The sequence below is a fragment of the Bidens hawaiensis genome, unplaced genomic scaffold (genome assembly GCF_021521415.1).
Source record: "Bidens hawaiensis isolate Kalapana, Puna unplaced genomic scaffold, B.hawaiensis_p1.1 tig00016075_1, whole genome shotgun sequence".
In the NCBI taxonomy this organism is placed as follows: domain Eukaryota; kingdom Viridiplantae; phylum Streptophyta; class Magnoliopsida; order Asterales; family Asteraceae; genus Bidens; species Bidens hawaiensis.
This window is the reverse complement of record NW_027505002.1, coordinates 200,210-214,108: the sequence shown is the minus strand read 5'-3', so window position 1 is coordinate 214,108 and position 13,899 is coordinate 200,210. Positions and strand designations below refer to the sequence as shown.

The 13,899-nt window shown below is 36.4% G+C and overlaps 2 pseudogenes across 1 annotated transcript; one reads left to right on the top strand and one right to left on the bottom strand.

Moving 5' to 3' along the window:
* Window positions 1–3,193: 3,193 nt before the first annotated feature.
* Window positions 3,194–9,190, top strand: LOC143609816 (UTP--glucose-1-phosphate uridylyltransferase 3, chloroplastic-like; annotated as a pseudogene). The gene is made up of 17 exons (XR_013149482.1): window positions 3,194–4,085; window positions 4,486–4,669; window positions 4,755–4,904; window positions 5,001–5,162; window positions 5,249–5,421; window positions 5,492–5,558; window positions 5,650–5,813; window positions 6,145–6,303; window positions 6,971–7,062; window positions 7,168–7,262; window positions 7,465–7,542; window positions 7,673–7,768; window positions 7,859–7,933; window positions 8,018–8,106; window positions 8,179–8,341; window positions 8,450–8,510; window positions 8,650–9,190. The product of XR_013149482.1 is annotated as a UTP--glucose-1-phosphate uridylyltransferase 3, chloroplastic-like (transcript).
* LOC143609817 (U-box domain-containing protein 1 pseudogene) lies at window positions 9,070–11,205 on the bottom strand (annotated as a pseudogene).
* Window positions 11,206–13,899: the final 2,694 nt, after the last annotated feature.

Here is a 13,899-nt window from a genome sequence, read left to right as displayed (position 1 = left end):
TATTAAGTTAAAAATGAATACAACTCAAACAAACGATGCCATAATAAATACCCCCCATTTAGATATTATGGTTAAGTATATCCTACGTAACATGGCTTTGACGTCATTTATTCTTCTTAAGATGAGTGAGAACTTGTTAGTCATAAAATTAGTGAAAATGTTAATTAAATGTTTCAAATTTGAAGAAAAATTGCAACTAATGCTGTTTTGTCATTTTTTATAATATGACTGACATGCTCTTTTAATTGAATTTGCTATCAATATCTGTATAGTTTTGAAATGCTAGCAAACATAATCAAAAAGTTTCCCATAGTACTAAATACATTATTCATATGCAAAGCCTCACCGTTGTGTTCCTAGTTTAGTAATGAGAGAAAATAAGGAAAATGTAAAAGAAGAGAAAAAAAAGAGGAGGAAAAACAATATATATATATATATATATATATATATGAGAGAAAATAAGGAAAATGTAAAAGAAGAGAAAAAAAAGAGGAGGAAAAACAATATATATATATATATATATATATATATATATTTTTATATAAAGTATAAAGATACAATTTCATTTCATGCTAGAAACATAGATATTACATCAACATAGCAGGTAGGCGGGCAACAAGCTGCGCCGCCACCCCTTTCTGAATTGCAAACCCTAACCTGCTAAAGACATACCTCTGCCCCTTTGGAGTCGACCCATTGCTATGCACAATTCGTTGGACCCTGGTTAAGAAACGGATAGCTTCCGGTGCCAAGGAGCCAAAGGTATCAAAAGCCAGAGGGACAAAAACATGTTGGTTCTCTTCGCAGGCTTTAGCATGTTTCTCCACCTTCTTCGTTTCAGCCCTTTTCATTGCTTGCCCAGCTACAAGCCCATTATCCCTCAAACCAGCTAAAAGAGATACCCCTGTGAGGTCAACACAAGCGTGTTATCCCCGGCCCAACCAAAGACGAGCAAATCTGCCGGTCGTAGAGTGGATCTCCCTTCCGTGGGGTCTGTAAGGAAGTTTACGGGGGCTTTCCTTTTTAGCTGATATCCCAGCTCGCCTTAAGAGATAGTAATTTGAAAGAACATAAAAAAAAAAACTTTAAAGATGGTATATGTGAAAGAAAGATGAAATAAGTTACAATTTTAACTACCTTTGGTTCATAATGTTAAGTGAAAAAGTGAAATAGATAAATAGTAAAATCTTATATTCGTATTTGATTTTTTTTTTTCCTTTTTCAAACACGTCTATGTTGAAGAGATAGTAGAGAAGATTTTTTATTAAATAAAACAACTTTTTTCTCTCTCTTTTTTTCACTTTCTTTTATTAGGAAACTCTGACATAATTTCTTTTCCATTAGGCTTTTTTCAATTTCTTGAAGGGATGTATAGATTCTTAAGAAAAGAGAAGCTATGATGGTTTCCCTCATTGAAAATTGGATCTACATGAGATCTTACTTTGTCCCATCTATGCGAGGAGAAGTATAGTTTCAAACCCCGGCTTGAATATGAGTACGACATGCTAATGTGCCTTGGATGATCCACATCCCAGGGTTAGGCACTAATGGGCACATTGAACAATCCATATGGCTGAGAACCCTCACAACCCAATCACGACACAATTACTCGGGGCGCGCTATACCCACTGAGTTAATAGCCCGTTGTGCGATCCAATGTATCGATCAACCCAAGATTCCCTCTCTTCATACTTTATTCCTAAACCATCCTAGAAAGAAAATGTTGATTTTCTTAATTCCTTTCACTTTCATCTTGTTACTTTATTTTCCTCTGTTGTAGCTAATTGATACTCAGAGCCAGATTTGGGCATGTGCAGGTTAGGCAGTCGCACGGAGCCCAAAAATCAAAGAGGCCTGATTTTTTTTTTCAAGCAATAGCTAATAGCCCATCACTAGTACACTGGCCCATATAATTTAAAACAAATAAAAACGTTAGCAACAATTACTTTACAGCTTAGGCTATATGTTTAATTTACAAATAAATAAACCAATCAACTTTGTTTTATATATTACATTAATGTAGATTATTTAGTCATTTATCTTTCTAAGAGTTATTGTTTTAATATTTTATAACATTTATTCTTTTCTCCTTTAAATATGTACATATTGTATTTTTTTTATCAAGATTTCATTTTATAAGATATCTGGTGAAAGAACTTCAAACAAACATTAAGACTAAAAACTATAGAGAAAAAGTAAAATTATTACTGACTTGACATTGCGTTAAACAATTAATGATAATTCGGCTAAAATCATGTGGTGACCCCTCAAGTTGAAAAGTTATGGTAACACCATTGGCACAGCGTGTAGGTTTACGTAAGTCATAACCGACAAGACGACGTTGGACGAGTGGGACGCTAATGTTCTCATGTTCTGAAATTATGCCTTGAAAATTTATTTGATTAGGTTTATCCATTTATAAAGCCACTTGATTATTTGAAATTTTGTGCGCGTGCGCGCGTATGTATGTATTTAAGTTAACTTTTTGGGGCCCATTTTTATAACTCGTGCAAGGCCCACAAAAACCATCGAGCTCTCGGGGACGGCCCTGTTGATACTATACAAACTACAAACTCATTATGCACACATTTCTCTTAATCGTTAGACATCACCTACATCATACATACATACACACACCTTGAATCATTTAGTATTAAGTACCAATATCATATAAAAATTAAAATTCCACCTTTTTATAATTTCAATAACGTTATTTTCAGTACTAATATACAACCGATGTAATCCCACAAATTTAATAAAGTAGTTAAGTAGTAGCATAGTAAATGCTTAATAGTAGAATATTTAAATCACTTAAAATATTTTATTTCAAAATATCAATTAATTACTAGAGTATAGAGTTTGTTAATAATTTGGTTGTGACTCAATGGTAAAGCATTTACTTTACAAGTGAGAGGTATGAGGATCAAATCTCACTACCATCAATTTATATGAGAGATATGAGGGATGACCCTGGCTTGCTAGGGTTCGAGTCCTGATCTCACCCGGTTTTACCGGCTTCTCGCTGTCGTGCCGTTTGGCGGGCGTGGGGGTTGGGTTTTATCCGGTGAATCCCTTAACATGTGGACTGCTAGGGCATCCGTCCGTTGGACTAGTGGCCACGTACGGGATACCCGGCGTTACTTAGTTTGCCGTTAAAAAGAAAGAGTATAGAGTTTGTTTGGCCTAGGGCAAACTAGAAATCTCCGCAAACAAACACGCAAAAAGCACCCTCCCACCGTTTGTCCCTCCAATTTTCATTCATTCTCTTTCTTTGGTATATGCTCCGGGTATCTCTTCTTATCCCACACCGCTTCCAATTAACATAATACCCCTGTACTGTAACCACCACCCACCCCAACCCCATTTCACTCGCACCTTCTCAAAAACACACACACCATGGCGCGAGTAACCATTACCTCAACCTCCTCCCTCCACCATAACGGCTTCTACTTCACATTCCCCGCGCGTGACTCCAACGCTCTCTTCTTCAACTCCATAACAAATTCTCACAGTCACAACTCCCTCCGTCATTCTAACAAACTTCCGTTCACTTATCTGTCTTCACCGCCGTCAAGTCGCCGGAGAACGCATGTCACAACTGTACCGGTGGAGTATGTTCCTCCGGCGCCGGATTTTGATTTAAATAAAGAGCTCACGCGCCTCCGTACTCTACGCGACAAGCTATCCGGTTTAAAAACTCTGAGAGGTAAAATTCGCGTCGTTGAGTCTGATTCTAAAGTGAAGCGGTTTTTTAAAAGCGGATTAGCTAGGGTTTTAGACTCGGTCGATTTGGATGAGTATGAGTTGTTTCTGGTTAAGTGCATTGTGGCTGTTGGTCAGGAGCATTTGTTAGTATCGGAGTATGAATCGTATGATACGGAATCGGATGTGAACGGTGAATTTGTGTCTGCTAGAAGTTCGTTGAAGTCTGCGTTGTATAGTTTGGTTGAAATGATTGAGAAATGGGATGGGAGTGATGATCGGGAGGCTCGTGTGGAGAAGATTGATGCTGTGGCGTTGAATTCGTTGTTGAAAACGCTTCGAGATGTCGAGGAGTTCTATGATTGTATTGGAGGGATTATTGGGTTAGTTCTGCCTTTTTCAGTATAAATTTGATGTTAATTGCCACTTATAACCTGATTATGATACTAAGTTAACTCAGATTAATAGAAGTTGGAAGATATTAGTGAATTTGGATGCATGATTATCGGAAATCGACATTCCTAGTTGTTGTTAATATTTTGAGCATGTAGCATGTATGTTCCATTATTCTTTGGATTTGGATGCCTAATTGTTGTTCATGTTTTTTTTGAGCATGTAGTCGGTATGTTTGATGATTATGTGAATATATACCACTTATATTAAATGCTAATTGCTTTTGACTGGAGTTTGTATCAATGCTGTCTGATATACAAGTATACAACGTTATATGGTTATAAGATATGTATTGGTGATCATATATTTAAATCATTGAATTTATGGCAGATACCAGCTAACGGTTTTAGAGCTTCTTTCTCAGTCTCCGAATGGAGAGAAGGATGCTAATTTTCATAACATAGATAACTCTAACTCAATGGGGCTGCAATTTGTAGAAATTCATCCTCCAAATGTTCTTGATCTTTCTCAAGACACAGAATATGCGGCTCAGGCTGCTTTATGAGGAATTGAGGTAAGATGAGATCGTGTGTTGTCGATTATTTCATAGCATACCAGGAAATAGTATCAGGATATTTAGGGTTTTAAACTGAATTTAGGGTTTGCCACGCTTAGGAGAGATTTATCCTCTTGGAGGCTCCGCTGACAGGCTTGGATTAGTGGATTCAGTTACAGGTGAATGTCTTCCTGCAGCAATGCTTCCTTATTGTGGCCGCACCTTGTTGGAAGGTCTTATAAGAGACCTTCAGGTATATATTTTACAGAAACTTGAGTACTTGAATTTGCATTTACTTTTTTAATGATACTAATTTTCCAAGTAGTAACAACTTTTGAATAATTGCAAGGCTAGGGAGTTCTTATATTTCAAATTATATGGAGAGCAATGCATAACTCCAGTTGCGATAATGACAAGTTCGGCCAAAAACAACCATGAACATATCACGTTGCTGTGTGAAAGATCAAACTGGTTTGGACGAGGTCGATCAAGTTTCCGACTTTTTGAACAGGTCTTATATGCAGAATGTTGATGGTGTTTTTAGGCTTAATTGTAATACAAGACAATACTTACTTTGTTATTAATTGTGCTTGCCAGCCACTCGTCCCTGCTGTTAGTGCTGAAGATGGCCAGTGGTTAGCAAAGGGACAGTTCTTACCTGTCTGCAAGCCTGTTGGTCATGGTGTGATATGGAAACTTGCTTACGAAAAAGGCGTTTTTCAATGGTTTCGCGATCATAGAAGAGAAGGTGCAACTGTTCGACAAGTCAGGTTTGTATAAGTTTGTTATTTAAGGTGTCGGTCTGTACTTTTTATCTTGTTAACAGTTGTAATCTTGCAGTAATGTTGTAGCTGCTACAGATGTGACCCTTTTGGCCATGGCAGGGATTGGTTTGCATGAAGGAAAGGTAACATTTTTGTGACCATTAAACAATCTAATACTGCTGTTTCTTTGAGTAGAATAATTGAAATAGCAAGTTCTAACTGATAGTATTTCAGAAACTTGGTTTTGCATCATGCAAGCGGAACTCTGGTGCTACAGAAGGCATAAATGTTTTAGTTGAAAAAGGCAAGCCTGATGGAACATGGACATATGGCGTGTCATGCGTCGAGTATACCGAGTTTGACAAATTTGGAATTGCTGATGGATCTTCTTCTAATAGGTACTATTTGAACTCGTTTATTAAATTTCAAGGAAGCCAAGTAGATTAATGATAGTTAATCCTAACTTAGGCAGCTAGTCAGCTACACTGAATATTTTTTTGTAGCTTATACAAACTGAACCAATGATTTTTTTCTCCAATTAGTAGCTACTACTTGTCTGGTATTTAAGTTATGTTATCTAGCTTGAAATCAGAGAGTACTTGACTAGCTACAATGGCTATTTTTCAGTATACTTAATCTTGTTATTATTCCCTTTTTTATTTTGTCTAGAAGTTTTGTAACCGGAAGATTTTTGTTATATTCTCCAATCAACCATGTTCGTTTGTTAAGTTTGCAGACAGAGTTCCCAGCAAATACAGATATCCTTTATGTAGACTTAAAGTCTGCAGAGCATATTGCATCAAGTAAGGATGAGAAGAGCTTACCTGGCATGGTGCTAAATGTGAAAAAAACAATCAACTTTGTGGACCGCTTTGGCCTTCAACATCGGTATGCTATCTGTCTACATAATATACTCCTAGGATCTTTCAGTTTCATGTTGCATTTAATTTATGTTATTATGCTTGTTTGATCGTCATCTTTCCCTTTGAATCTGTGATATATGAGTCATCTAATAACATATACAAGAGGTGAACCTAAAATGAACTTTTTGGAAGCAAACACTAAAATTAATGTTTCATTTCCGGTTTAAATATGAGAAGTTAAAAACTGTATTTAGCTAAGCTTTTACATTTATTGTTTTAGGTTTTAATTATGTTGAAACCTCATAAAAGCCAAGAATTTCAATTAGTGTTTTAGTTCGACATTGTTTCTAAGTGGTTAATTGTTGGACATTTTATCTCTGCTTGTTGTTGAACTTTTTTTAAAGTTCAAACTGCTGCATAACATGAGTGCTTGCATCTTATGCGTATTCTTTATCTGTATTTTCAAACAAAATTGCATATTTTGGCAATCTGACTTCTGAGTAACGGGGATAAGAAAACCAAATGAATCTTTTAGAAAATGACTAGCATTTAATGAACATTGCCACAATTCTAGGCTCTTAACTAAATTTTATTAAATTTTGTTATACATAGCACATAATAATAGCTTCTGTAATTTTTAAATTTGCTGAAAATAGTAAGATTTAGATCTAGCTTGTCTTTTCTGTTGACAGTGTTTCAGGTGGGAGGTTAGAATGTACAATGCAAAACATTGCTGATAATCTTGTCAATAGTTTCTCCTATCGATGTTCTGAAGGCGTAGAAGGTATAATGCAATTTCTTTTCGATTTAATGTGTTGTATTATCATAAAATCCAACAAATCTTGTAAGTTTCTTGTATTAAAGGGCTATCCGTGTAATGTAATTGCAGAAATGCTAGATACATTCATTGTCTATAATCATCGAAGGAAAGTTACATCATCTGCCAAGAAGAAAAGAAAGCCTGCTGACATGTCCCTGCATCAGGTGCATTTCTCTATTTTCTATGTTTTCTCTTTTTGTACCTATGACAACATCATGTTTTTTATACTGATCCGTTCTTTTTTGTTTTCCTTACTTTTTCTTATATTAAACGTATTTGCTTCTATTTCTTAATTTTCAACTTGTAAGTCTGTCGTGTTTTCAAGTTGGTATGTTATGGTGTTTACTTTTTACTATGTGTGTGCAGACTCCAGATGGCGCACTACTTGACACAATAAGAAATGCATATGATATTCTTTCATGTTGTGATATTGAACTCCCTGAGGTACCTACCATATACTCGCTTGTTATTCTGGTATCATGTTTATATAATATCTTCATACACGAGGGATATGTGGTTGCTGGAGTGTTGAGAATGTTTGGTACTTCATTTACCAGCAAATCATTGTTTGCAGATAGAGAGTAATGATAAATATGCTGATTCCGGACCACCATATCTCATCCTTCTTCATCCTTCCCTAGGTCCTCTTTGGGAAGTCACTCGACAAAAAGTAAGCTCATATCTTATCTTCTGTATCAAAACTGTTGAGTTCACTTTATATTATTTCTCACTTATTCATTTGTTATTTTTACTTTACAAGTTTCATGGAGGTTCAATTTCAAAAGGTTCAGAATTACAACTTGAGGTTTCCGAATTCTTATGGAGAAACGTTCAGGTATAACCTGTTTACCAGATACACTCAGACATTCAGTTTATATCCTGTTTTTTCTCTATATTAAAGTTATTCTTTTGATCTCAGCTTGATGGGAGCTTATTGGTCATGGCTGAAAATGTCATGGGCTCTCAGATTGACATAAATCATGAGTCCATACTACAATATGGTTACAGGTAGTATATGGTTTACTGGTCCTCAGTCCTCACTATGAGACTATAGGCTGAATATGAGATTTGTTCATGTAGGTGTGCACGATGCAAGTTTGTGAACGTAAACATCAGAAACAGAGGAATAAACTGGAGTTCAGATAAAAATCTGTATTGGAAGCATGATGTTATGCGGTTTGAGGCACTAAAAGTCATACTGCATGGAAATGCTGAATTTGAGGCTTTTGATGTTAACCTCGAGGTTAGATTTTCACAAAACTGACTTGTCATTTCACTCTCTGGAGTTTCTTTAAGAATCTGATTAATATCTTCATGGTCCAACACTTGTCATTTTTTGTTCTTTATTCAGGGAAATCATGTGTTTGAAGTCCCAGATGGCTACAAGATGATGGTCACATCTGGAAGTTCAGGTTTTCTCACTGCCCATATTAATACTTTTGCGCATCTATGCTTGTGTGTGTTTATCACCTTTGTTTCTGCAAGAAGCACACACACATGTAAATATATCCGTGTCTCTTACTTACGCCGCCCTTCAAACTTTTGACTCAGGTTTATCTATACAATTAAATCCTATTAAAAAGGAGTGCATGGACAGTGGAAGCTGGTTCTGGAAGTACATTTTGAAGGACCAACATATTAAATTGGAATTGGTGGAACTCTAGACCACAAGCAAGACTTTTCACCTTTTGAGAATCATCGTTCACAGAAGAATCCGACCCATTTCACCTGCTTGGTTAATCCCCTTTAACCCGTTATCCTTGTAATAATAGTATCTTTAATGCAAGCTTAGTATAAATGTATGATGACCAATAGGGTCTTGGTTATATTTCTTGTAATTTATTGTAAATCCCGTGTAAAAATCGTTATTATCTATATAAACAAAACCATTTGTTGAGCGATCTTTATTTCCATGTTTCCATAATCTTGATAAAAACTCATGCATTCAATGAACAGGTAAAAACAACTTCTTTCATTTATGTCATTTTCATGAATTTACATTTTCAATTTTAATTTGTATTTTCATTCAACAGGTTTGGAAGACTGTGAGCAGCATCTGTTGAGCAATCTAAGCAGAGCGTCAGCCTTTCTTTGAGCTTTCATAGACCCATCAGCAGCCAAGCTTTTAAGAGACGGTATGCCTCTCGGATTCATTAACAATCTTCTAGCAACTTCATCACCACTATCTTTACACAACCCCAATAATAAAGTCAATGAATTCTCTTTCCCTTTCGGCGACCCAAATCTTAAAAGATCAATAAGAATCGGTACCAAAACTTTACTCTTGCTAATTTCCTCAAGCCCCTCAGAACACCCCAATAATAAAGAAAGCACCGCCAACGCATCATCAGTAATGCCCGCCTTATCATCCATCAACAAGTCAATTAATAGCGGTACCGCCCCTGAAACCACAACATTCACTTTATTTGCACTATAAACCGCAAGATTAAACAATGCGGTTGCAGCATCTCGTTTTCCAGCTGTAGTTCCGTCTCTTAACAGCCCAACTAAAGACGGGATTGCTTTTGGTCGACTACCGATAACCACTTTATAATCATCGATTAATGACAAACTAAATATTGCTGCTGCTGCATTTTCTCTCGCCTCCATTGTTTTACCCAAACCCAACACGTCTACTATGCTATCTATTGCACCCGCGGCCACTATTAACACCTTGTTGTTGTCAAATATAGAAAGGTTAAGAAGTGCTGTGACTGCATTCTCTTGGATTCTTGCATCATTTGAGGAAAGTAAAGTTACCAAAAATGGAATCGCTCCCGCTTCTGATATTATCCTCCGGTTATCCATCCCGGTTTTTGCAAGTAATCTCAACTCGTAAGCTGCTTGCCTTTGGATATCGATCGAACCCATTGCTAACTTCCCAACCAAAAACTCAGCTGTCTTTTTAACCGTATCCATGGCGGCTTTCGTGGCGGAGATATGATCAATCGCCTTTTCGGGTAGCTTTCTCTTCATACTCGGGCTTCTTTCAAGATGAGATGATGAAGAGCTTGATGATTCGGGATCGGTTAATGGGATGTTGTTTTCTTGACAAAATTGGTGGATCAAGCTTTTAAGTGCATAGTTTGGAATGAGTGCCATGTGGATTAATCTTTGTCCGCTTTTGGGACTCGTATGGTGACCCGAGTTAATCCACTGTGCAATTGACACACGGTCGTATGTGTGTCCCGATGCGACTATCACCGGGTCCCGCATCAAATCGAGTGAAATTGGGCAACGATATTCGTCTGGAATATTGAGGATTGTTGATTGAGATGATGGGTAGTGGTTTTGTTGAGAATATTTATGCATAAACTCGTCTTGCACGGTTTTGTGATCTTCTATGTTGAAAACCATTGACTTTGACAGTGAAACGAGTGAAATTAGATTGTTGATATTGGAGACCACGATAAGCCCGCCTGTTCCTGCTTGCTTCTCTGCTTCAGCCTCGAGTTTTGAAATCTCTTCTTCATAATCGATCGGGGTTTTTAATCCGATTTGTGCCATGATCACTTTGACTTTTTCAAAGTCAATGACACTTTTACTCTTGCTGCTTTTAGATCTAGTAGACATCATCACTTCAAGAAGCTCCTCTCTTCTTTGCAGCTCTTTAACATCAACCAACGAGTCAACTCGTTTGACTTGTTTGTGAAGCAGCTCCACTTGCTCTCGGGTGTCAGTTGTTATTTTCAACAAGCTGAGAGGTAAAATATCTAAAGCTCTACTCATTTCATTTACAATCACATGAAACTGATTTGAAATGCTTTCTGACCGAACAAGATTCCACAAACTGCTACCTTCTTTGCACGCTTGTATTAACGATTTCACCCTTCGAATAACCGAATAAAGCTCGGTGAGACATAAAATGGAAGAAGGTGGAAGTTGACTGGTTGTTTCTTGAATTTCTTCAAACAATGATGAAAGAAGCTTGATCCTTCTAATCATTGTAGAAACATTCTTGTATCGTGTGACTGGAATCTTCTCAATGGCTGTTACTTCATCAGAGATTTGGATTAATGATTCTAACAAAGAATCAGTTGGAAGTAAGCCTGAAGAAACCATGATTGGAGGAGGTAAAGTTACATCCATGGTGTTCTAGTTTTTCTCTAATATTCATGATCAATGGCTGGTTTTAGATTACTTCAATACATAAATGTCTTAATAAATGAATTTTTAATATAATTTGTTTGTTTCTGTTTGTACTATTCATATGGATGGCAAGAAGAATGACGGCAGAGTCTTTGGTTGCTGCCACTTGGAGAATTTGCAGGCTTTCTTGTAAGTCCTAGTATAATTTTATTCTATTCCTAATTTTATATTCAATATTTAAATCACAAGAGCCATGTCAAAGCTTTAATTAGCTGGTTTGATGTCATTTTCTTTCAAGTTTCTTTCACCTCCTTATTGTTAGTTAAATGTATGCTACCATTTTGATGCTTTAGGACTTGTACCTTGTATACAAACTGTGGTACAAGTATCACTGCAAACGGATCTTCGAAAGCTACATTAGATCTAAAATCTTTTATATTATTAGCTGTTAGGATTGCTACAAGGACCTTATGGTATGGAAACCAGCAGAATAAATTCTATTATTTTTATAATTCACAGAAAAAGTGGGATTTGCATTAAGCCTGATGTAATCAAACATGGTCTAGTCATGAATATTACACCCGGAAATCGTGACACGTTCTTCAAGAAATGTGTTGGTTTGGGTAACTTTGGTTGCTAGATAGTTTAATACAGGTATACTTAAATTATACAACGGGCCACTCTTATTGAACTCGGGTCACTCTTATTAAACTTACCAACTTATTACATGTCCAAACTCCAAATGGGATAACACCCCCCCTCCCCCAACCATCTGCCGCCAATATGACAAGTTGAACCCATATTGATACTTTTCCCCCTCAAACGGCGTTTCAACCCGTGCCCTTTTTATAATAACACGCTTTGAACCAGTCCAAGTTGATACATTTTTGTGAGATTTAATGAACATCTATATTTGGTAGGAGAAAGACTAGCAATTTCTTATTATTTTATATGAGCTATTTTATTGGACGAAAAGAAAAGGAAGTAGGCGTATTGACTTGGGAAATTGTCAGTTTGTTCTTGGATTATCTGTTGAAATCAACATCAACAAATCTGTTCTCAATATTCTTGAGATTTATTTATATTGTCACTCTTATTAAACTTACCAACATTTATAATGAAGACTACGGGTAAGAGCTGGCATGTTGAAAATCTGGCGGAGGACTCGGTTTTGGTTAGATGTTTCCAAACAAGAAATGTTGAATAGACAGAGGAAACGCCAAAATAGCCTAATATTTGGCTTTGGTAAAGGCCAAGTAATTAACAGTTAATTGTATTCCATTTTCATTAATTTACTTAGGGGTCGTTCTCATGTAGGTGTGTAACAAGAATATGCCTATTTGAATTATATTTTGTAAGTTTCTGACTGAAAAAGCCTTGACCTCGTCATACATTTGAATCAGTTTCTAGGACAAAAACCCAACAACCACTGCTTTTGAATGCATAAAGAAATGCCAGAAAGATGGTTAAATAAAGTGTCATAGTGACTAGGTGTTTTAAGTGAGAGACGTAGAGTGGCCTGTTTATATTTTTAATCTAGAGTTTTTGAGATTCTGTAAATAATTAATGTTCTAATGGGATTACAAAAGTTATATTGTTATAATGAAAATCCAACTTTTTGATAAAGCGATCTTCAGAGGTTAATGCATTTGAATACACTTCTGATAACTGCTGACACGTTCGAGTTGTTCCCTTTTTAAATGTTTTTGACTCGTTAGAGATAAAACATGCATGGGTTGACCTAGTTATGACTTATGAATATATGGCTAAATTGTTGGCTCTACAATTTATCTTAACGTTCAAAAGAAAAGCCCTATGTTTTTGGTGATTTGGTGGTAAATATTAGTATGTACTTTCATGTGAAGAGGGATGAGCCGTTCTTCATCCTCTCGAGCTTGAAACTATTACTGGAACAAGCAACAACTCGTGTTATAGAGTCATTAGTCATAGTCATTAAGCATCAATATGTAAATACTAGTATGTACTGGGTTAGCCGGTTAGGTACATGTTGAAGCACCGGTTGTCAGTCTTGGGCCTTGGGGCCTGCTTGAACTGGCTCTAAGCCTTCGTTGATCTTATCTAGAATTGCAACATATAGTAAACCTGTTAGAAGGGGTCTTCAGGTCTCAAGACCACCCTTGTATAATTGGTATTTGTATGAGTGCATAACCAATGTGTAAGGAGCATCTAGAGAGGTTGGTGAGGCCGTGCGGGAGAGCCGGAGGGTGGTGACTGGTGAGGATAGGGTCGTCCAAACCGCTCGTCGCTCGAACTCGCTCGCCGCTCGCTCGAAAATTGCTCAAAAAATGTCGCCTCATTTTTTCGCTCGATTGAAAACGAGCCGCTCTGTTCGGTTCAATTTGTAAACGAACCAAGCAACGAGCAAGGGCCTGCTCGGTTCGGTTCGGCTCGAATATTTTTATTTATTTTTTATATATAATTATATATGAACAAATATATAAATGTATAGACAAAACACATAAATATAAGCTTACAATTATTTTTACCTCTTTAAATTTTTCATATTCCGTCAATTTTATAGTTTTATCTGTTCGATTCAAGTTTTTAGAATACTAAAAGTTTGTTTACATGGTCATTATATCTCACACTAAACTTACTTTTAATAAAAAATTACAATATATTGCATGTTTGTCTAAAAACTACTAATTTATTTATAAAATATATTATTTACAACCTTCAAATTTGTTTCTT